This window comes from Rhinoraja longicauda, chromosome 42 (assembly GCF_053455715.1).
Source record: "Rhinoraja longicauda isolate Sanriku21f chromosome 42, sRhiLon1.1, whole genome shotgun sequence".
NCBI lineage: Eukaryota > Metazoa > Chordata > Chondrichthyes > Rajiformes > Arhynchobatidae > Rhinoraja > Rhinoraja longicauda.
This window is the reverse complement of record NC_135994.1, coordinates 1,494,353-1,516,860: the sequence shown is the minus strand read 5'-3', so window position 1 is coordinate 1,516,860 and position 22,508 is coordinate 1,494,353. Positions and strand designations below refer to the sequence as shown.

At 41.9% G+C, this 22,508-nt stretch overlaps 1 protein-coding gene across 4 annotated transcripts in view; it reads left to right on the top strand.

The window, feature by feature from the left end:
• Nucleotides 1-7,816: 7,816 nt before the first annotated feature.
• The window catches only part of lima1a (LIM domain and actin binding 1a), an 80,890-nt gene continuing 66,198 nt past the window's right edge, over nt 7,817-22,508 (top strand). For 3 of the 4 annotated variants that reach the window (XM_078431250.1, XM_078431251.1, XM_078431247.1), the window contains exons 1-2: nt 7,817-7,959; nt 8,199-8,259. The gene's annotated coding sequence lies outside the window, so the exon portion shown is untranslated. The remainder of the gene's footprint in view (nt 7,960-8,198; nt 8,260-22,508) is intronic. The other variant, XM_078431249.1, reaches the window with a different exon arrangement.

Below are 22,508 nucleotides of genomic sequence, written 5' to 3'. Positions count from 1 at the left end.
AAAAAGATGGAATCCAAATCGCTGGTGTATTTCCAGGATACGCAACCAATGAGCACTGCAACAATGCTGGAACCACACATTGGGAAACAGTTGGAAGCAGCAGTGGGAGAGATTGATATTGTATTCACAAACATCACAAAGTATCTTCCTTTCAAGAAAGTCCAGACAATTGCCTTCAGGTACATTGTAAAATTCATAAGGAATCTTTACAAGGCATTTCTCGTTCGGTCACATGAATATTTTGAGGTGGAAAATGAACTAAGGAAGGCTGAGTCTTTTGGATCCCAGAGATCTGAAGGTAATCTGGTTACTGAGGTGAAAGGTCTCCAAGAACACAGCTGTGCCCTCAAAACACGGGCAGAATTAGCGGAACATCATTACAGGGAGGTGTCCAGCATGAACCGTGACCTGGAAAAAACCATCAAATGTTTGAGGTCCAAAATTGAGCAGCTACAAAGTGGTGAGAAAGTCACTGCTGATTTGCTAGTGAGAGCAAAGCAGGCGAGCAAAACAAGTAAAAGTAAAGCACTGGTGAAAAAATCGAAACATCTCTCCAGTGAGGAGCCCAAAAATATTATTTTTGACAGGCATGATAGAACGTCAGACCAAAGGGTTGTTCCTTGGGAAATTCCCATTGGAGAATCAGAGGAACAAAACGCTAGCCCAGAAGTATCCAAGCAGGAAAACATTCCTTTTGATGAACCTACAGGGGAAAGTATTCCCAAGGAACTTACCATTGGAAGGATAACTCCAATATTAACCAAATTCGAAACAGTGCTTAGTGAAGCAGTGAAGGGAAAAATGTTTAAATCCAACTCGAATGCAGGAAAGAAACAGAAGGCATGGGTTCAGAAAGAAGCATTGAAAACTCAAGCTCAGCAGATGGTTGTGGATTTGCTGACAGATTTTCAGACTGCTGTTTTGTATTCACTGGACCATGGGTTACGCAGTGGCAAAGACCTTGCACCAGATGATATCTGTAAGGTGCATGCTCTTCTCAAGTCTGAGGAGTTAAAGAATCTTTATGAAGTGATTGAGAAAACAATCAAAGAAATCTCAATGCAGAAGCTCAAACAAGAGCCAAAAGAGCAACCTGTTCAAGATAGAGAGCCACTGGAAGAAAACTTGGCAGAGATATCAAAGGTAAGGGAACCTGACTTAACCAATTTTGCTGAACTTCTCAAGGAAGTGTCCAGATTTGGAATTATTCAAGAGGTTGCCCTCGATGAATTGAGTGCCCAAGTTCAATATTGCATCGAAGAAGCCAAACAGGACCAGAGCTTGTCGCAGGAAGAAACACACTTCCATGAAAAGACCCTGCAAGCCTTGGACACTATTCTAACATTGGAGAAAATGTCCTCTCGGGCTGGAATGGATCAGTTAATTAGGATTCGAGAGACAATCAGTAACATATATTCCAGCAACAGTGCCCTTGAGCTTAATAAAAAGGAAGTAAAACTGCACGCAGAATGTTACAAGAAGGAAGGGGTTTCTCTCCCCGAAACTCCATCAGCAACAACAGCAAGAATAATTCAACCCAGCGGAAATGTCCTCCAGGCTGCCGAAAGCGAGAAAGCAGTGGACTTGTCATATATTGTGAACGTGACATATCTCCGATCAACCTGTAAAACTTTGGACCAAGCAGTGTGTGATGGCATCATTTCCAGACAACTACATACCACCGCCACACACCTGATACACAAAACGCTATCAATAATTCAGCTCCGACTGGCTTATCTGTTTCGAAAGTACATGGCTTTCCGACAGATCCAAATCTTTAGGTAAAGAATAGCTGTTATTATTTTGATAATACATTATGGAATTAAGAGGGGGAGGGGTAGAAACAACATAAATATCTGCACATATACTCATGCCAGGCAGCATCTGTGGAGGAGAAAGGACAGATGATGTTTTGGGCTGGGACCCTTCTTCAGTCTCCAAATGTCATCTGTCCTTTTCCTTCTGCTGATGCTACCTGTCCTGCTGAGTTTCTCCAGCACTGATTCATGCTCATGATTGCAATCTCTCATCTCTCCATATTCCAGAACTATCATCCTCCCCAGGAGAAGCAGGGATACCCAGTTGGGCCTTGTGATTTCGGCCAAGAAAGTAGCTCTGAACATATCAATCAGAATATGTGCCATAGAGACACTTAAAGCAAGGGACAAAATTTGTTTATTCATCTCTTTTATGTGATTATTTCTCTCTTCAGAAAGTATTTGAACAGCAGGTTGTTGGATCTAAGCAATAAGAATAATGAGATTCCTGAGGCTCTGTACAGATTTGCCAGCAGACTCAAAACACGTCTAATATCCACCATGCAGCATTGGGAAACAAGACAGCAACTGATTAACCAGAGTCGCCAAAGACACTTGAATCAAATGATCAATGTGTTCAGTCAGGTAGGTGCAGATTTCTGGGTGTACATTTTGAATAAAGGCAGAGGACACTGAGAATACTCAGCATCTGTGGACTGAGAAACGGTGTTTCATTTGATGATCTTTCATCACAACTGAGAAAAATGTAAGATAAACAAGTTTTAAGAGGCTTTGGAGAGGGTGCAATATAGGTTTTATCAGAATATTGCCTGGATTAGTGAATATTATCTATAAGGAGAGGTTGGACAAACTTGGATTGTTTTCCCTGGAACGTCAGAGCAGGAGGGGGGGGGGGGGAAGAAGTGACCTGATAGATGTATCTAAAAATTATGAGAGTCATAGGCAGGGTAGACAGTCAGAACCTTTCCCTCAGGGTGGAAATGTCAAACACTAGAGGACATAACTTTAAGGTGAGAGGGGCATAATTGAAAGGGGATGTGCAGTGCAACTTTTTGTTTACACAGAAGGTGGTGGATGCCTGGACGCACTGCCAGGGGTGGTGGTGGATAGTGGCATTCAATAGGCTTTTGGATAGGCACGTGGATATGCAGGGAATAGAGGGATATGGATCACGTGCAGGCAGAGGAGATTAGTTTAACTTGGCACCATGTTCAGTGTGGATATTGTCAGCCAAAGGGCCTGTTCCTGTGCTATACATCTATGCGACAGAGAAATTCTGATGAAAGGTCATTGACTTGAAACATTGCCTCCAGGGGCTTGAGGCCATATAATTATTTGAAAGATATGTGTTGTCAAGTTATAGATGTGTATGCACATGGTCATCCCAAAGCATTAAGGACATGCATGCATACTTCTCTGTTCGTGCCCCTGTTCCACCACAGAGAAATTAATTCAGCAGATTTGAAAGGTCGTGAACAAAATAAATAAATCCATTACCATTGTATTCCTTTGAAAGGTTAAACACTACACGGGCCTCGTGTTGCTCAGTCCATTTCTGGCCACCAGATCACCAGACACAATGATGCGGAAGCAGTTCGGACCCCCGTTCCAGCCAACGCTAGTGGTGGCATCCGAGAGACCGTGTTGTCCCCATGGTCAAGGCAATGGTACTCCGTCCACTTTGCTCAGAACAAGGTAGGAGTTCAGCATTCCAAATTCAGAGAATTTCAGGTTCAATTCGGTATTCCTTGTCGACAAAGCAGAGTCTGTCAGGGCATGTGGAGCTGTCCGTTGACAATTATTGATAAAGTGTAAAGTTTAATCAATCCTTGCTTCATGCTCTGGCGGCAGTTTACAATATTCGCTGTATTTTGTACTTTTTACTTGGTTTGCTACCTCTGAGAATTCTTCAGTGAGATTGGCCATGGTCGGGATGCATTAGGCTCAGCTGTGGATGGGTTGGGTTTAGATTGGCTAAAGTTGGGTCAGGTTTGGATTAGCCATGATCGCATTCAGATCGACCATGGTCATGTTGGGTTGGGTCAGGTTTTCATTTTTATCCCCAAGCGGATTCGCAGATGTACTCACTCCATTAATAATTCCTCCTATGTTTTGTCAGGAACACCCATTTATGGTCAACAAATATTGTGGATGGAAGTTTTCCAATTGCCAAGAAGGACCCTGCTACCCCAGTTATGTTTCCAGTGACTCCTAAATTAGTGACAATGGATGGGTAAGAGTTCCAGTTTGCCATCTGTTATCCTCTAGACGCTATTCACTGTCTCTTAAAGGAAATTTCAGTGAAGAAACCAAGAAATGTAAAGTGTTACATTTCTGATTGAAAGAATGAGAAAAGGCAATATCACTGCAGGATACAGGTCATCTCTGCATTCCAAATGCACAACTTACAGATATCCGTCCATATGAACGAGCTCCCATAATATTATTAAACTCAAAAGTCCAACATACAGTATGTGCAAATATTCATTTCTATGAATGGCAGAACTAGTTTCCTCTCTTCCTCCACTTCTAGTAATTTTTTTATCAATCTTGTGTACTTTTGATGACATTCTTTACATTACTGTGGAGGTATGGTTACCATATCGCATGATTTTTGTGTATTTTCCACTGACGGACAAAATTAACTTATGGACATTTGCAAAAACAGAACCCTTTGTTACCCGGGGACACCCCCTACAATTCTAAAAAGAGAACAAGAGCAGAAAGGTCTGGGGGTAAATCTGCATATTTTGTTCAATGTTAAGAAAGTAGAAAGCAAACAGGAGGCTTTTGAAGAGAGGTATCGAGTATATGAGCAAGAAAGCAACTATGAACCTTTATAAAGCACTGGTTCAGCCACTAAGTTTACAAAATAAATCGGGTTTTCAGTTTTTCTGTTCTAAGGCTTGGTGAGGTATGTAGGTTAATTGGCTGGGTAAATGTAAAAATTGTCCCTAGTGGGTGTAGGATAGTGTTAATGTACGGGGATCGCTGGGCGGCACGGACTTGGAGGGCCGAAAAGGCCTGTTTCCGGCTGTATATATATGATATGATGATATGATGACTGTTCTGTTAATTGGATTCCAGTTCTGTTTGCATCAGGTATTGGACCCATCAGCAACATTTGCAGAGAGCAAATGTTCGATTTGTTGTTTCACACCAGTTAAGCGAGCACAAAGTCCACTGATCCCCTTGGATCTTAACAGATTAATTGACATTGGGGAATTTAAATATTAATCTTGGTGTCCCCTCAGCCATTGAGTGGCAGTTTGGTTGGTGCACCCACAAAATTATCATATGTTTCTATCATAAATTTGAAACCACTTCTCGCTCTTTTTTGATTTGTAAGTTTATTGGTTCCAGGAGCAGAATTAGGCCATTCTTCCCATCAAGTCTACCCCACCATTCAATCATGGCTGATCTATCTTTCCCTCACAACCCCATTTTCCTGCCTTCTCTCCATACCCCAACACCTGTAAGTAGTTGCCTACTATGATCTGTTTGTTCACAGGATGTGGGAGTCACCAACAATGTCAATATTTATTGTTCATTCCTAAATAACCCTGAACCAAGGGGACAATTAAGAGTCAACCACATTGGTGGATCTGAAGTCATAAACAGACCAGACCAGGTAATGATGGCTGATTCCCTCCCCCGAGACCCAGATATATTTTTATGATAAAGTGATAGTTTTGGTTGCTGTCAATGAGACATATTTCAAATTCTTTTTCTATTTAATTAGTTGAATTTAAATTCTTCCCCAACTGCCATGGTGGGATGTGAACTGACATCTCTGCATCAATGGCCAGAACTCTGGATGCTAATCCAATAACTTAGTCAGTATGCTGCCGTACCCAATTTTTAAAACTCACCTCTGCAATTTTGCTTCAATTATTTTCACTATTTTCTTCAGCAGAAAGAATTCTTTTCGGCAGATGGTGACGAACACGCAAATGAGTATTGTGGGAGACGGCCTACACACACCAACAAAGAGCCTTCCTATCCCATCGGGATCATATGTCCCATTGTTCTTGGACAAAAATATGGCCTTTGCCATCGCCACATCTTCAAACAAGTTTAATTTCTTTCAACAGGCGTAAATAGGTTGATGCAATGAAAGTTGGGCTTCCCTATAAGAGTCATGCTTCTGGTTCTATTTTTGTTCTCTGTACTGTTTTCCTTGTTTAAATAAAATCAAGATAAAATCAACAGATTTCAGTTCCTTATTTCAGCTATTTCACAATGGTGATGGCGAACAATTGTGATGTTAGAGCGTGATCTTTGTGTCTGTTCTGCCATTTGCAAACCAGCTTTACATCAGACAATGGGTCCCTCATGCTCATGCATGTAAGGAGAGAGCTCAGTATCTGTTCCAGCCAAGTTCCACGGGTTTAAAAAAAAAATCAAACCCCGATAATACGTTGATCTGCAATCCTGGCCTATCATGCTGGTTTACAGATGCAAACATCCAACTGAACCCCTTGGGTTTTGGCAGGTTAATTGACATTGGGAAATTTAAGTATTAGTATGTGTAAATATTAGGAGATGCAAGGAAGCACAGATGCTGGTTTACCAAAAAGTCACAAAGGTGCTGGAATAACTCAGCAGGTCAGGCAGCCTTTCTAGAGAACACAGATAGGTGACGTTTCGGGTTGGGACCCTTCTTCAGTCTAAAGAATGGTCTAATTATGAGACTAATAGATAAGGTAAATGCACAGTCTTTTGCCCAGATTAAGGGCATCAAGAACCTGTACATCTTTGGAGTGTGGGAGGAAACAGAAGATCTCCTAGAAAACTCATGCAGGCCATGGGGAGAATGTACAAACTCCGTACGGACAAACACGGAAAGTCAGGATCGAAACCGGGTCTCTGGCGCTGTAAGGCAACAACTCTGCCACTGCGCCACCGCACTGCCCTGATTTTTGATTGATCTGATATTTTTCCTTTGGTTGCAATAAATATTAAACAAATCTACTCAATCAATATTAAAATATTTGCAAATTATATAAAATTACTCCTGATATTTATTAACTTCATTGAATTTAAGCCTGGAATTGCTGTTAGTCTCATTTAATAGTCAATTGGTTAATTTTCAAATATGATTTTCATTTTAATACTTTTTTTTGTATCAATCTTTTTAAAATGTTTCCGATGAAGAGTGGTTCCTGGTTCAATTAGGAGTTTCTCGCTATTCAATGTAGACTAGAAATAGGCTAGACAAGTAATTAATTAGGATAATGGAAAGTTGAGGTTAAATATTTTCACCCAGATACTGGTGGGGGTTTGTGATATAGAACACCCTCATTATATTTAAAAAGTACTTGAATGAACACTTACTGTGCTGTGACCTTGATTGAGATCTGAGTAATGGGATGAGGCTGTGGATACCTCTTACAAGCAGCTGGCACTTACGTCGTGGGGCTAATGGCTCCCTCGGTGACTCTCAACTCCTACGATTCTATGATTACCTTGAGAATGGCGACAAGGAGGAATTTCTTTAGCCAGAGGGTGGTGAATGTGTGGAAATCATTGCCACAGACAGCGGTGGAGGTCAAGTCACTAGGTATTTTTAAGGTGCAGGTTTATAGGCTCTTGATTAATAAGGGTGTCAAAAGTTACAGGGAGAAGGCAGGAGAATACAGTTGAGAGGGAAAGATAGATCAGCCACGAGTGAATGGCGGAGTAGACGATGAGCCGAATGGCCTAATCCTGCTCCTATGTCCGATGATTATGTGGAGAAAGCGCAGCAATGCGGTCACAGCCCAGCAAGTGGCGTATCCGCACTAAATATCTTGTCTCTGTTGAAATATCGCAATTCTTTAGGGGGCACTGTTGTCAGAAGAGGACCTCGGGGGCCAAATGACAGTGGAGCCTAATGCGACCCCAGCGCCCCCGCAGCCTCGGAGGACCAGATGCCTCTTTCCGACGAAGGTTTACCATTGACACCTTGGCGCCCCCTGCAGACTGGAGGACCGCAAGGGTCCTGGGCTCAGACGCGCTGAGGTCATTTGCTGGTGCGTGGCTTCAAAACTCGGGGCAGCGCCGTCAGTCTGGGAAATTGGAACAGGCGCAGCGGCAGGTGCGTTGTTCGAGCTGTGTGTGGGAACGATTTTTTTTTGCCGGAGGAACTCACCTTTGCTTGACATTTGAAAAAACAGCCAGAAGAAGAACGTCCGACAAGGTGAGGAGAAAGAAAATCTAACATAAAAAGTGTGCGATGTTGTGTCAAAAACTTGTTGGCTGGACCGAGCCACTGAAAAGGGTCAAATCGTCATCAGGGCTTGCGGTTAAAATAAAATTAGACGACTTCTCTGCGTGTTTCTCGTATTCTACTATTTTGAGTGACTTATATAAAATATAGAGTTGCGCTTTGGTGTTGTTAAATTGAATGAACTGATATCTCATTCTTTTTCTCTGCAGTGTTATATTTGCATCTACTAATCCACTTGTTAAGGTGAGCTCCCCCTGCCACCACATTCAGGTATTCAATATTTCTTCGTTTAATTTCAATTACTACTTCGAGAGTGAGTTTATTCATTTTCTTGGACTGTTATCTTGGGAACAACTTTAGAAGTCCTCGATGAGTAATAATTTCCAAATTAAAAGTAAAATCCCAAACGAATGTTATTGGATTCGTAAGGGGTGGCTGGTGTTTATTCTCACTCTTTATTTTACACTGATATTAAACTTCAAAATTACTCTTCTATGGCTCCATCGAATTACTGATAATTTGTGATTTACTTTCCTCTATGTTTTATTTCTTGATGGTAATAGTAATAAGAGTCGTTAATAACTTGACATTTGTTGTCTCCACAATACTGAATTGTGATCTGCTATTGAGATGTGTTTTGAGAAGTTGTTTGAATGCATTTACACCTTTTTAAATGAAGTGTCTATCTGAAATGATGTTTTCAGTTAAGAAATTGCTGGTTGTAGCCTTTAATACTTTACTGAAAGACATACTGAATGACTATCAGTTTCAAATGTGTCTTTTTAATGTTAATTTATTTCCAGTGTAAGACCCATGCATGTACTGTTTCTACTTTTTGGTTGAGTGTCCCAACTTATCGTGTGCTCTTTTGTGAAGCTGCTCTGTGAGACCATTGTAGAATAAAAAAATTGCTTCAAATTAAATAATTGTGGAAGAATCAACAGAAAACGTAGAATTTACTGAGTACCATGGGGGGAGGGAAATAGTTTTGGGGAATGTGACTTTGTAATCAAATGGCTTGTTAAATTGAGCAAATGGAATTAAACACTTTTCCTTATTGATACCCCTTTTATTTGTTTGGGCGGGGAAGGAAACAACTAGTTCAAAAAAAAATGCTGGAATAACTCAGCGGGTCAGGCAGCATCCCTGGAGAAAATGGTTAAATGACATTTTGGGTTGGGACCTTTCGTCAGTCATAATAGATTGAGGGGAAAAAAAGATAGCAAGTTGATGTTCCCATTTGAGGAAATGGCTCAGAAGTCACTGAGACAGTTGGTGTAATGGATTAACAGAAGGTTGGAGCTAGATAGTGTTCCTACAACCAAACTGATATTCCCCATGAAAAAGCCATTAATGCTTTGTTTAAAAATAATACATTGTCCTTTTAATATTAATGAAAGGAAAATCTGGGAGGCTTGAATTAAAATTCCTTCCACCTTTTCCTGGTGAGTCAGTCTTATGAATTGTGTACTTAAGGATGTATTGTGCCAGATGTTTGACTGCGATGCCAAACTGCAATTAAAATTTAAAACAAAAAGTGGCCTTATCGAATAGACTGTATTCAAGTGACCTCAGCCAATGGGTTCAAGCCTCGCTCCAAGTTGGTACTTAAATGCTTGACGGATAGGGTACTGAATAGTTGGGAATTGCTATCTGTTTAACATTTATACACTGGGATCAATCAATCTATTCAGATGGAGGGGGCGCAAAGACCCCAGAATTTCTGGTTAATGATCAACTGAGTTCTGGCGAAATATTTCTCCCTCAGCCAGAATTTCCACACAGATTGGTCCGTCTTGCTGTTAGGGTTGTACAAACCAGCGACTGCGTTTGTTTGCGAAAGAATGATTAAGGTGCCTTGGATGCAAGGAGCAGTGATGTAAGTTGGTCACTCCTTTTTGGATTGGAGTAAGAAATGAATACGGTGCATCAGGCAGTGTTTCACTGATCTCCACTAACATTGTCAGCTGAGGGGAGAACTGGATTTAACTCTGATTTTTCTGTCTCCCCTCGTCAAAGCCAGCTGACACTTCATTGTCTAGACAATGTGATGAGAAACCAGTATGAATCACCATCCATTGGGAGAAGAGGGTGGTAGTTGCGATTATATGTAAAAGATACATAATGGTTTAAGTAATGGTTAGTGTGACAGCACAGCAAACTATGCTCAAATGGTTACGTTACTGCCCATGTAAGGTTTGATTTGTTGATCTGCCAAAGATTGTTTCATAGTGTTGAAAAGTTGCTTTTGCTTTGTGCTCATCAACAGCTGCTGTTCTCATTTTCCAGTTATGCAACAAAGCTGTAAAACCAGCTCGCCTTCATAACAAGAGGAGTTCAATGTAGGAGCAAAGAGGTCCTTCTGCAGTTGTACAGGGCCCTAGTGAGACTGCACCTGGAGTACTGTGTGCAGTTTTGGTCTCCAAATTTGAGGAAGGATATTCTTGCTATTGAGGGCGTGCAGCGTAGGTTTGCTAGGTTAATTCCCAGAATGGCAGGACTGTCATATGTTGAAAGACTGGAGTGACTAGGCTTGTATACACTGGAATTTAGAAGGATGAGAGGGGATCTTATCGAAACATATAAGATTATTAAGGGGTTGAACATGTTAGAGGCAGGAAACATGTTCCCAATGTTGGGGGAGTCCAGAACTAGGGGCCACAGTATAAGATTAAGGGGTAGGCCATTTAGAACGGAGAAGAGGAAAAACTTTTTCAGTCAGAGAGTTGTGAATCTGTGGAATTCTCTGCCTCAGAAGGCAGCGGGGGCCAATTTTCTGAATGCATTCAAGAGAGAGCTAGATAGAGCTCTTAAGGATGGCGGAGTCAGGGGGTATGGGGAGAAGGCAGGAACGGGGTACTGATTGAGAATGATCAGCCATGATCAAATTGAATGGTGGTGCTGGCTCGAAGGGCCAAATGGCCTACTCCTGCACCTATTGTCTATTGAATGACTGTAAAGTTTTTAATCAAAGTGACTTTCCCCTTCAACCTGACGTGCAACTTTACATTTTTCCATCCTTTCCCTCTGACATGGCAATTATTTGAGAACTGCGGGGAATAATTTTCTTACTTGGTACATCGTCGGCAGTAAAGCATGTGAAGTGTTTTTGGCACAAAGACTGTGATGAGATGTAATTTAGAAACCAGATTGGGGTGGGTGGAAACCACTGACATTAAATCACTGCGTTCTCGCCATCTTCCTGTCTTCCCTGAAGGTGTCATTGCATTAACTCACCTACAATTATCTCCCTTATTTAATTTCAAGTCTTTGAAATGTCTCCAGCTCTGTATCTGTCATCCAGGGAGCACTGCACCTTTGACTGGTGATGATACACTTGCTTCCTGATGGTTATAGTTTTGTGCTCCTCACTTGGGACTGGGTTTATTCAGTGCACCTTCGAGGCACTTATGTTGTTGCAGATACTTTTTTTTTGAATGAAACATTTAAACTTTGGGTCCCTGTGGCTGCCAACTAGGGTGGATTGTAGCGGAGTTCTTTGTCGTCGTCCCCATAGGGTAGCGAGGTATAAATCACTGGCTGTTTTGGGGATCTTCCCATGTTTGCTCGCATGGGTGATTACACTTGCCATGTAATCAAATGGCACTGCTGTGTAATACAATTTTCCTGAGGGGAAAAAGTGCCATGTGTCTGATGTTGTAGGGTCATGAATTGATACAGTACAGAAACAGGCTCTTCGGCCCAGCTTTACCATGATGCCCCATCTATGCAAGTCCCACCTGGCTGTGTTTGGCCCATCTCCCTCTAATCCTCTCCTACCTGTGCACCTGTCTATAGTACATCCTCAATTGCCTTCTCTGGCTGCTTGTTCCATATACCTACCGCCCACTGTGTGGGGAAAAAAAATGCCCCTCAGTTTTATATTAAGTCTTCCCTCTCCCCCCTCACCTTGAACCTCTAACTTCATAGATGTGGAAGAGTAATGCCACAGGAAATTTGTCCTGGGCAATTCAGAACATGTGTACCTCCAACACGTGCACACGCACCCACCCATCCACTATCTTTACTCCTTTGATTTGTCTTCTGAGGCGTGCAAAGTGACCTGACTTAAAGGCATTTTTCTCCCTCCTGTCCTGGTCTTCAGTAAGAGCTTTGTTTTAGAGTTCCTTGATCCGGCTGTTTAGCATTTCTCATGCTCTGCCTCACTTTGTGGCGACAGAAGCCAATGGACTTTACCCAGTGTGAAGCAACATGTCGGTCTCTGCATGCCTTGATGTTTGCTCCAACGTCAACCTGCGGTTGGCTGCATTTAGAAAGCACCTCGGGGTCTGTTAATGGGGAAACTACGATGAATCAAACAGCAGGAAAACCAGGATGTAGTTTTGTGTGTTTCCTTGTCCCTTTTTGGTGTATTTTATTCTTTCCAGAAATGGATGATATGGTTGTGCGGTAAAAATCATAGCAACGCGTGTAAGCCAATTCCTTGAGAGGGCTGTTAAAAGTCATGCTCGGGCTCAAAGGATCGTGTTAACAATATTACTGCAGTTAGTAGCAGTGCAGTAAAAGGAAATATCATCAGAATCCCTGAGTCACCAGCCCTTAAAACTGAAGTGGCTCAGAGTTCCTGGAATTCCCACTGCTTGGTTATCAGTTCCTGAGCACTCTGCATTTATTCAAGTTTCAAGTTCTGAATACCAGGAATGTCTTAATGGATGGGAACCAGAATAGCTGCAACTGTACTCTGGTAAATTCTTTGACTTGAATTCAAAAGGTGACAGAAATTGTTTTGAAATGCAGAATATAGGAGTGGTGCTAATAGAGATTTGAAAGATTGGCGTTGTTTAATATTTGCTTCCTCTCTTGCTCATTCCTTTCTTGGTTTAAGACATGCCAGCTAGATTACCTTGGTGAGTCATTCATGGGAGGGATGAGGTGTACCTTTTCAACAGAGGATTTGGGAAGAGGTTTGAGAGCTCTTTGATTCCTCGACAATTAAGTTTGTAATCCCAGCAGCAGGTGCATAAATTGCCTTAAATGTTGCTGTGCTGAGGGAACATCTTGCTCGACGTATGTTTTTCTAGTTGAGGTTGATGAATTAATTTTCAGTCTTGGTTATTTAAAGAAAACCTGGCTAATTTTTGCTTTGGGCTGTGAATTAACTTCCAAGTGTGAATGGGACAGTCCAATTCTTGCCTCAGGCCACATTGCCTGTGCACTTTGAAAGAGTTCTCCAATTAGTGCTACTCTCACCACTCTTTGTTAATAGTCTATGTGCATGCTTTTAACACAAGTTGGAAGAGGTGCTTCAAATCCATGATCATGGCTGATCTACACTGGTCTTAACTCTTCTCTTCTGTGCCAGTTCCCTATAGCCTTCAATTGCCCAATCTTTCCACCTTGACTACTTAAGGCAGTTTATGCCACATGACAACTTAATGTCTTTTTTTTTGTTTAGTTTAGCGATACAGTGTGGAAACGGGCCCTTCGGCCCACTGAGTCCATGCTGACCAACGATCCCCGTACACTAGTTCTATCCTACGGACTAGGTACAATTTACAGAAGCCAATTAACCTGCACATCTTTGATGTGGGGGAAAACTGAAGCACCCAGAGAAAACCCACACGGTCACAGGGAGAACGTGCAAGCTCCACACAGACAGCACCGAGAGTCGGGAATGAACCAGTCTCTGGCGCCGTGAGGCAGCAACTCTACCACTGTACCGGCCCTTACTTCAGTGTAATTATTGGCTAACAGTGTTGGCAACGGGTTTGTTCATTCACATTGAGGAAATAATCAGTTGCACAGCAGACAATTAAAGAAAAGAGTAAATAATCTGTAAAAGCAGAGTTAATTTTCTAAAAATGGATGAAACGTGCTTAAAATCTTGTTCAGTTGCAGTACATTAGAAAGGAATTGTCCTATCATCTGTACTTTGGCCATCATAGTGTGAAGCCTTTATTTTAAAAAGACCAAATCCCACCTCTTTTCCCCATCCCTCCCTGATTTATTTATTTTTTGCCCATTGTCTTAGAATTTGACCTCTGGTTGCTAACCAACCTCTGTTGGAAACAAATGTTCTCTCTTTTCTCCTTCCAAATCCCTTGCAGTTTGTGTGAAAACTATAAAGGCAGCTTACAAATGTAAAAGCATGTGTTGAAGTTGTGTCGGGACCTGGAATCTTTACATCTTATGTGTTGCAGTTTAAAATCTTGGCCTTGCCACCAATACCCACATCACAACAACGAGTAATAAAAGTCAAGTTGCAATTGTTCCTCCTGCAAAACTTGCTAAAACCACTCTCCAACCACCCCATGTGTTCTCGGCAGTTTGATGAAGACCTTCTGGTTAAAATCGCTGTGCTCTCTAAGTTTGTGGGTTGTGTCCACTTTCAATATAACCTTCCTCCAATACTACATTGTAGACACAAGAAACGGCAGTTGCTGGTTTACATAAAAAGGCAAAGTGTTGGAGTAAGTTAGTGGGCCAGGCACCGTCTCTGTTCTCCAGAGATGCTGCCTGACCCGCTGAGTTACTCCAGCACTCTGTGAAACGTCACCTATCCATGTTCTCCACAGATGCTGCCTGACCCGCTGAGTTACTCCAGCACTCCCATTATTGGTAGCTTGTATTTCCCAGATGAATTGTTCCCTCCTTGTTTGCTTTCAAATATTTAGAACATTCCAAAATGCCACAAGAAAAACTGCACGCGCTGGAGAACTAAAATAAAAGCAGAAAATGCTGGCAATACTCAGCAGGTCACATGTTCTGAATGTTCCTTTCACTTCAATTAGGGCACAATCTTTAAAATTCAAAGCTAGTGTAAATGACCTGTAAAGCTTCTCCAGGAGGTTGAATCTACCCTGTAACAAGATGCTCTTTACTCAAATGGTTCACAAAACATGTGAATAATTTGGATGACATTGCATATTCATGTCTTGTAGTTCATGAAATATTCAGTGGTGAAACACTAGCATGATGAAATAATTAACTTGGGCATGCTGGGAGGTTTAGGACATTTATTTATTGTTGAATTTAGTCACATAGTGATAGCGTGGAAACAGGCCCTTCGGCCCAACTTGCTCACACTGGCCAACATGTCTCAGCTACACCAGTCCCACCTGCCTGCGCTTGGTCCATATCTCTCCAATCCTGTCCTTGTACCTGTCTAACTGTTTCTTAAACGTTGGGGTAGTCCCAGCCTCAACTACGTCCTCTGGCAGCTTGTTCCATACACCCACCACCCTTTGTGAAAAAGTTACCCTTCTGATTCCTATTAAATCTTTTCCCCTTCACCTTCAACCTATGTCCTCTGGTCCTCAATTCCCCAACTCTGGGCAAGAGACACTGCATTTATCTGATCTATTCCTCATGATTTTGTACACCTCTATAAGATCACCCCTCATCCTCCTGTGGTCCAAGGAATAGAGACCCAGCCTACTCAACCTCTCCCTATAGCTCACACCCTCTAGTCCTGGCAACATCCTCGTAAATCTTCTCTGAACCATTTCAAGCTTGACAATATCTTTCCTCTAACATGGTGCCCAGAACTGAACACAATATTCTAAATGTGGTCTCACCAACGTCTTATACGACTGCAACATGACCTCCCAACTTCTATACCAGGACATCTATACTTTCCAGGACATCTCCTGGTAAGGAGTACTCTGATCGCATTGTCACCTATCCGTGTACGCCAGGGATGCTGCCCGACCCGCTGAGTTACTCCTTCACTTTGTCTTTTTTCCCCCGGTAAACCAGCATCTGCAGTTTCTCGTTCCTACATTCTGATCCAATGCTTTGGTTTCAAGAGGTAGTATAAAAAAATAACTGCAGATGCTGGTACAAATCGAAGGTATTTATTCACAAAATGCTGGAGTAACTCAGCAGGGCAGGCAGCATCTCGGGAGTCACAAAATGCTGGAGTAACTCAGCAGGTCAGGCAGCATCTCAGGAGTCACAAAATGCTGGAGATGCTGCCTGACCTGCTGAGTTACTCCAGCATTTTGTGAATAAATACCTTTGGTTTCAAGAAGTCAATTGCAAATGCTTAATTCATAAGTGGCCTCTGGCGCTTTTATCAACAATGATCAAAGGTGGTGTTGGGAATGCCCTGAGGTGAAACACTGTTTGGTCTGCAAAGTAATAAAATCAGTAGAAACCCCAAATCTGACATCGAGGGTATAATCAATGCAGATATGCCACCTAGTCATTATCTGGAGGCTTGGCAAATATCTTGAACTGCCAGAAAATGCATAATACCCAAATGTAGTATTAAAGGTTTTATTTGAAGATTTAATTTCTAGCCTTGCCCCAATGACACAGACAAACATGTAAAGTTGAAATTGCCTCCCGATTGGCCACAGTCTGCTGTAAAGAGAAGAAAGCGTAATCTCAAACGTGTGAGTATATTTAAAGTCACAACTTATTCTTAGTCAGGATCACGAAGAGCCTGTGGTGACTAAACCAAAGGGAACCTTCAGTCTCAATGTCTCCAGATCCAAGTTGAAAACCAATCTCTCGCTTAGGTTTAAGAAAATGACTGTCAAGACTCGTGGAAATTTGAATTGGCTGCGGCTCCATAATTGGACCTTGTAATAGCCAGTGTATGTGATGTGCTGATGAGTTTTCCTTTCACCCCAATTGCAGAGAAGGAATAAATCCATAATTTGTGTTTGCATTGTTACAGATTAGATTGTCTTAATTTTAAGCATCCATTTTAAAAGCACTGTTTCAGAAAACCCATTGGTACAAGTTATTGTACTTGGAGATCTCAACCCCTTATTGAACTGAGTTACTGTACAAATGTATTCCTCTTGCAGTTGTTAAATCTTGCGTAGAAACAAGGAACTGCAGAGTCTGGTTTTACAAAAGAGAACATGAAGTGCTCAGCAGGCTGACCAGCACTTTGTGTATTGTTCAATGTTAATGTTTTATTTATTCGACACGGTCAGTGAAAGTTTCTAATGCGATGGTGTCAAACACTTCATAGCTTGGTGAAGCATTAAAAGGCAAGATGATGGAGAGCTAAGTCCATCTCCTTGTGTGAAGAATAATCAGAATTGCTAATCTCAGAAACCCTCCACATACTGTGCTCGCTCTCGAGTGTATGCACTCCTCCTTCTGATGTGCTTTTTACAACTACCTGTCCGACCAAATCTCTGACCAACCCCATTCTAAAGTCATGGAGTCACACAGTGCAGAATTGGGCCCTTCAGCCACTGAGACTGTGCTGGCTGTCATTTGCCCATTTAGTGGCCAATGAACCTATCAACTATCATGTCTTTGTGATGTGGGAGGAAACTCTGAGGGAGAACAAGCAGATAGCACCCAAGGACAGGATTGAACCCTGGTCTCGGGCACTTTGAAGCAGTGGTTCTTCACGGTGCATCACTGGGTCTAATATTTTTTTGTCCTGCTACTGTGAAATTCCTTTTGGCTTTTTTAAGGAACAAAATAGGTCCTAGTTCTGCCCTTCCCTCAAGTTTAAATCATTTGTTGTCACAGCTTGAACATAAAGTTCTGTGCTTGGGTTTATGAAGGCTGCTTTGCTGTGGAACACTACCTCTAAATGAGCAGCAACTTGAAATGGAAAGAAGGTTATCCAAAAGATTTAATTCCAGTTTCTTGACTATTTTATTTAAAAAGTTGTCTCTTTTTAAAAACAAATATTTTGTCCTATTTGCTGTTCATGGTACAAGGCAGACAACACTGATCCATTTAAAGTACGTTTAAGGTGGAGGCTTATCTTATGTAATATTCAGTTTTTGTCTTGCCTATTAATATAGATGGAAGGTTTTAATTTGGGGTTGCAGCTGGGTGTGGATTGCAACAAATGAAAATAGTGCCAGCTACAGATTTGTGGCTTTTTTAAAATAAAAGGAACTGTTGGCAAGGAATGGGGGAAATGTTGGAAATGTACTTTGAGTTGGTACAGAGGGGCTAGCTTTGCTGTCCTCCATCATAACTGTCTTTGGAGTTGGAACTGGGCACAAATTAGCATTTCCATAATTCTGTCCAACTGCCACATGGAAACCTTTGGGTCTGAGGTTTTTAATGAGCGAGATGTTGTCATGAAGCTTGAATAGCTTTGTTTCTAATTAAAGAAGCATGGAGTTTGGTTTTAATGAAAATCATAGAACAATCTGATCTAAGATCAAAGAAATCATTTTCTTCGATGGATTGATTAATAGCTTGGTGGGGGCTTGTGTCATTGTGGTTTGCACCTCCACAGACAAGTATGAGCGGTTATTTGTGGATGCTGTGAATTTTCTTGCTTCTCCCTGCATGTGTGTATGTAGCACTTGGCATTATGTTTGAGAACATAAATTACATGTTTCTTTTGCAGAAAACCTGACCTAAATAAAAGGGTTCAAAGCTGTTCACAAAATGTGGTGGCAATTTGTGTACTTTGCAAAGCTGCCCCAACATTTCCTTGTTGTTTGTGTCTGGAGACTATTCTCACTCAACTGAGATGGGACTTTCTTAACCTCGCAACACCACTCCCCAGCCTCCATTAAAGACATCGCCTACTTTCCAAATCTTAGTCACAAAGTCCGTCCGATTTATGACAGTGAGTGTTGTTATGTCAATATGATACCGCTGCTTAAAAGGCACAGCTAAAATGAATTTGACACTTGAGATTTAGCCAGTGTGGAAATATTGCCCTGAAGTCCTCCCTTTCACATTCTTTTGCTGTCTGAAGTGCCACAACCTGAATAACCAGACGGGGAGCTTTGTTCACCAGCATCAAATACTTGGAGGCTTCATTTTGATGCTGGAAATGATTCTCAATGGCTGACTGGAGATCAGGGGGTGTTCTGTTTACATGCTGCTTTTCCCTGCTGAACTGGGATCAATCTTGGATGGGGTTTGTTTTGGGGGGGGGGGCACGAGTTGGCATTTTTCTCCTTGGTTGTAATTTTGCAGGTTGTGCTGGCAACAGTTCTGTGGCTTTAATCTCGTTCTGTGGCTAATTGACCTTTCACAAAAACGGCAGTGCTGCCCATCAAAATCTCTCCGTCGGTCACCACTGTCAGGATAATACGCCACTTGAGTTCCAGAGATCGAATGACCTAAATTTTAACTTCTTTTCATGTTGCCACATAACAATTTTGACAATTTCAACTTTGTTACAACTTGAAGAAGAACTGACGTCAGTCATTGCTCAGTGGTTAATGCCCTCCTCCCAATTGGAAAGGTTGTGGGTTCAACTCCTTTTATGGAAACTCTCGCCCAAATCTGAGCCGACACCCCAGTGCAGTACTGAGAACACCAGCCCAATTTTTGTTTTTGGCCAATCTTTAATTGTATCTACAATTCTCCAGCCCTGGCAACATCCTCGTAAATCTCTGTGACGTCTTGACTGAGGTTCAAAGCAGTTGTATTCAAATCTGGGATGAGGGAAATTTTTAGTGGGTGTGTCACTCCTGGCTAGTTTCCTCTTCACAGTAATATTGCTGGAAAAATAAGAACAAAAATAATTGATATTTGCTGCGTTACTGGGACTTTCCCCCTTGTGCTTATAGCTGTTGTGAAATTTGTCCTATTTAAAATGTTACTGGATTATTGTGTAAATACAAACCTGTGTTTGAAGTGTCACCAGCAGGTATCAATAAATAATCCCAATTTGGAATTGAGAATTTTCTCTCCACAGATTATTTTTGAAAGGTCTAAGTGTGGCAGTCAGTTTGTAGATGCTAGTCTCTGGGGCATTTACTTTTTCTTGAGTGAGTTTTTATTTTAGTTTGGAGATGCAGCTTGGAAACTGGCTGTTCGTCCCATCGAGTCTGCACCAACGATCGATCAGCCGTTCACAATAGTTCCATGCTTTCTCATCCACTCCCTACACACTGGGGGCAATTTGCAGAGGTCAATTAACCTGCAAAACCACACGTCGTTGGGATGTGGGAGGAAACTGGAGCGGCTGCAGAGAATGAGGAGACTACCAAATTCTGTTCATGCTGTGGGTTAGATTTTTAGATTTTTTTTTAGATTTAGAGATACAGTGCGGAAACAGGCCCTTCGGCCCACCGAGTCCGCGCTGCCCAGCGATCCCTGCACATTAACACTAGCCTACACACACTAGGGACAATTTTTACATTTACCCAGTCAATTAACCTACAAACCTGCACGTCTTTGGAGTATGGGAGGAAACCGGAGATCTCGGAGAAAACCTACGCAGGTCACGGGGAGAACGTACAAACTCCGTACAGATGGCGCCTGTAGTCAGGATCGAACCTGGGTCGCCGGCACTGCATTCGCTGTAAGGCAGCAACTCTACCGCTGCACCACCGTGTAGTCTTGCAGTGAGAAATGCTGGTGTGATGACATAGCCTACATAGAAAAATAGGTGCAGGAGTAGGCCATTCGACCCTTTGAGCCAGCACCACCATTCAATATGATCATGACTGATCATCTAAAATCAGTACCCCGTTCCTGCTTTTTCCTCATATTCCCTTGATTCCTTTCGCCCAAAGAGCTAAATCTCATTCTCTCTTGAAAACATCCAGTGAATTGGCCTCCACTGCCTTCTGTGGCAGAGAATTCCACAGATTCACATCTCTCTGGGTTAAAAAGTTTTTCCTTATCTCAGTCCTAAATGGCCTACCCCTTATTCTTAAACTGTAACCCCTGGTTCTGGACTCCTCCAACATCAGGAACATTTTTCCTGCATCTAGCCTGCCCAATCCTTTGAGAATTGCAACTTTACCCATCTGTACTGAGTTTGGCTCTGTGGTGGGATTCTGCCTTGCATGATTTGCTGGATATAATAACACTAGCCATGCAGAGTCCAAGTATTTTTTTTATTTTCCCCAGTCAATGAGATTTGGTAACACTCTGTTTTGAGTGAGTGTTTGATTTCTTTGGATGTTCATGTAGCCATATTCTGGTCCCATTTTCTTTTTGAAGAAATTATAGCAACTTTTCTCAATGAGAGGGTAATTTCTACTTTGAGTAAAATGACTTTACTGTGCAGTAAGGAGTTTGGGATGAGCTGTAGGCTGACTATCAAAGTGAAAAAATCGGGAAATGCTCAGCAAATGCGGCAGAATCTGCAGATTTTCTTTTATCCTCTGTTTGCTATAAGTGTGGAGTATATCCAACATTTTCTGTTTTTATCGTAAACACTTAACGTTGGTCTCTGATTCAGACTAAGCCACCTGCAAGCACTTGTATGATTGTCATTTGGGAGGATTTGCATATTTCCCAGCCTTGAATCAGAGTTCCACTGAAAAGGTAAAAATAAAAAAGTGCCAATGCTGATATATACCAAAGATAGACAAAGTGCTAGAGTAACTCAGCCGGTCAGGCAGCATCTCTGGAGGAAAAGGATAGGTGACATTTGTTCAGGGTCTGAAGAAGGGTCCTGACCTTGTGGAGTTTGTACGTTCTACACGTGACCTGTGTGGGTTTTCTCCGGGAGCTCTGGTTTCCATGCACATTCCAAAGACGTACAGGTTTGTAGGTTAATTGGCTTCAGTAAAATATTGATAATTGTCCCCAGTGTGTAGGATAATGTTGGTGTGCGGGGATCGTTAGTCGGCGCGGTGTCAGAGGTTGTGGGGAGAAGGCCTGTTTCTGCACTGTATCTCTAAACTAAACCTCAAAAGTCACTTATCCTTTTTCTCCAGAGATTCTGCCTGACCTGCTGAGTTACTCCAGCACTTTGTATCTCTCTTCCACTGTAAAGGTACTGATTCTGAAAGGGTATCTGTGTGTGAATAAACATATACTCAATATGTTTATTCAATTTATCCTTGAGTTATCTATGTAGTTTCTATGGGCTACAGCCTGTGCTTAATCTATCCTGTCTTCTCTGTTTAGTGTTAGTTGAACTTCAAAGTAGTTTAAACGTGTTTTGCTTGGGCATTGTAGATGTAAGTATCTGAGCTTCAATCTGGAAGTTGTAGGTTATTTTTGAAAAGCCTTTTAAACTTAGGGTGAGTACTTGGTTTTGTTTTGGATTGATATTTTGTGAGATCTATTTGAATTCTGACTGCTGCTTAAAAATTCTGTATTTCAAGCACTTCAGGCAGATTATAAATCCCAAAACAATGGTTCCATTAAAGTAAACTTTCCTGCAACAAGTCGGTATCACTTATCGAACCAAGCAGGCACACTATCTGTTGGTAACATGGCCAGATTATTTGGTTATAAATAGCTGTAAAGTAACTCTTGCTGCTCACAAACAATGAGGCTCTTTCTTCTGCTGTTTTAAACTTAAATTTTGTTTTGCTCTAATCTGATGATATTTGGAGATATGCATTACTTAAACGCATATGACGTTGAGACCACTTCACTGGGAAGTTGGCCAGGAGTCCATTGGTGTAGGGCATATTTATGTGGTGAATGGTTTTTTTTATGACAAGATGGATCAATTTGCCACACTCGATGCAAAAAATAAACCTCGTTGGAGAGATCCCACTGCTACCTGCAGTCCAATGAGATGGGCATTAAAAGTAAAACAAAGTGCTGGAGGAGCTCAGCGGGTCAGACAGGTCGAGGTAATGGATAGGTAATCTTTCGGGCTGCTGCCTGACCCGCTGAGTTGCTCCAGT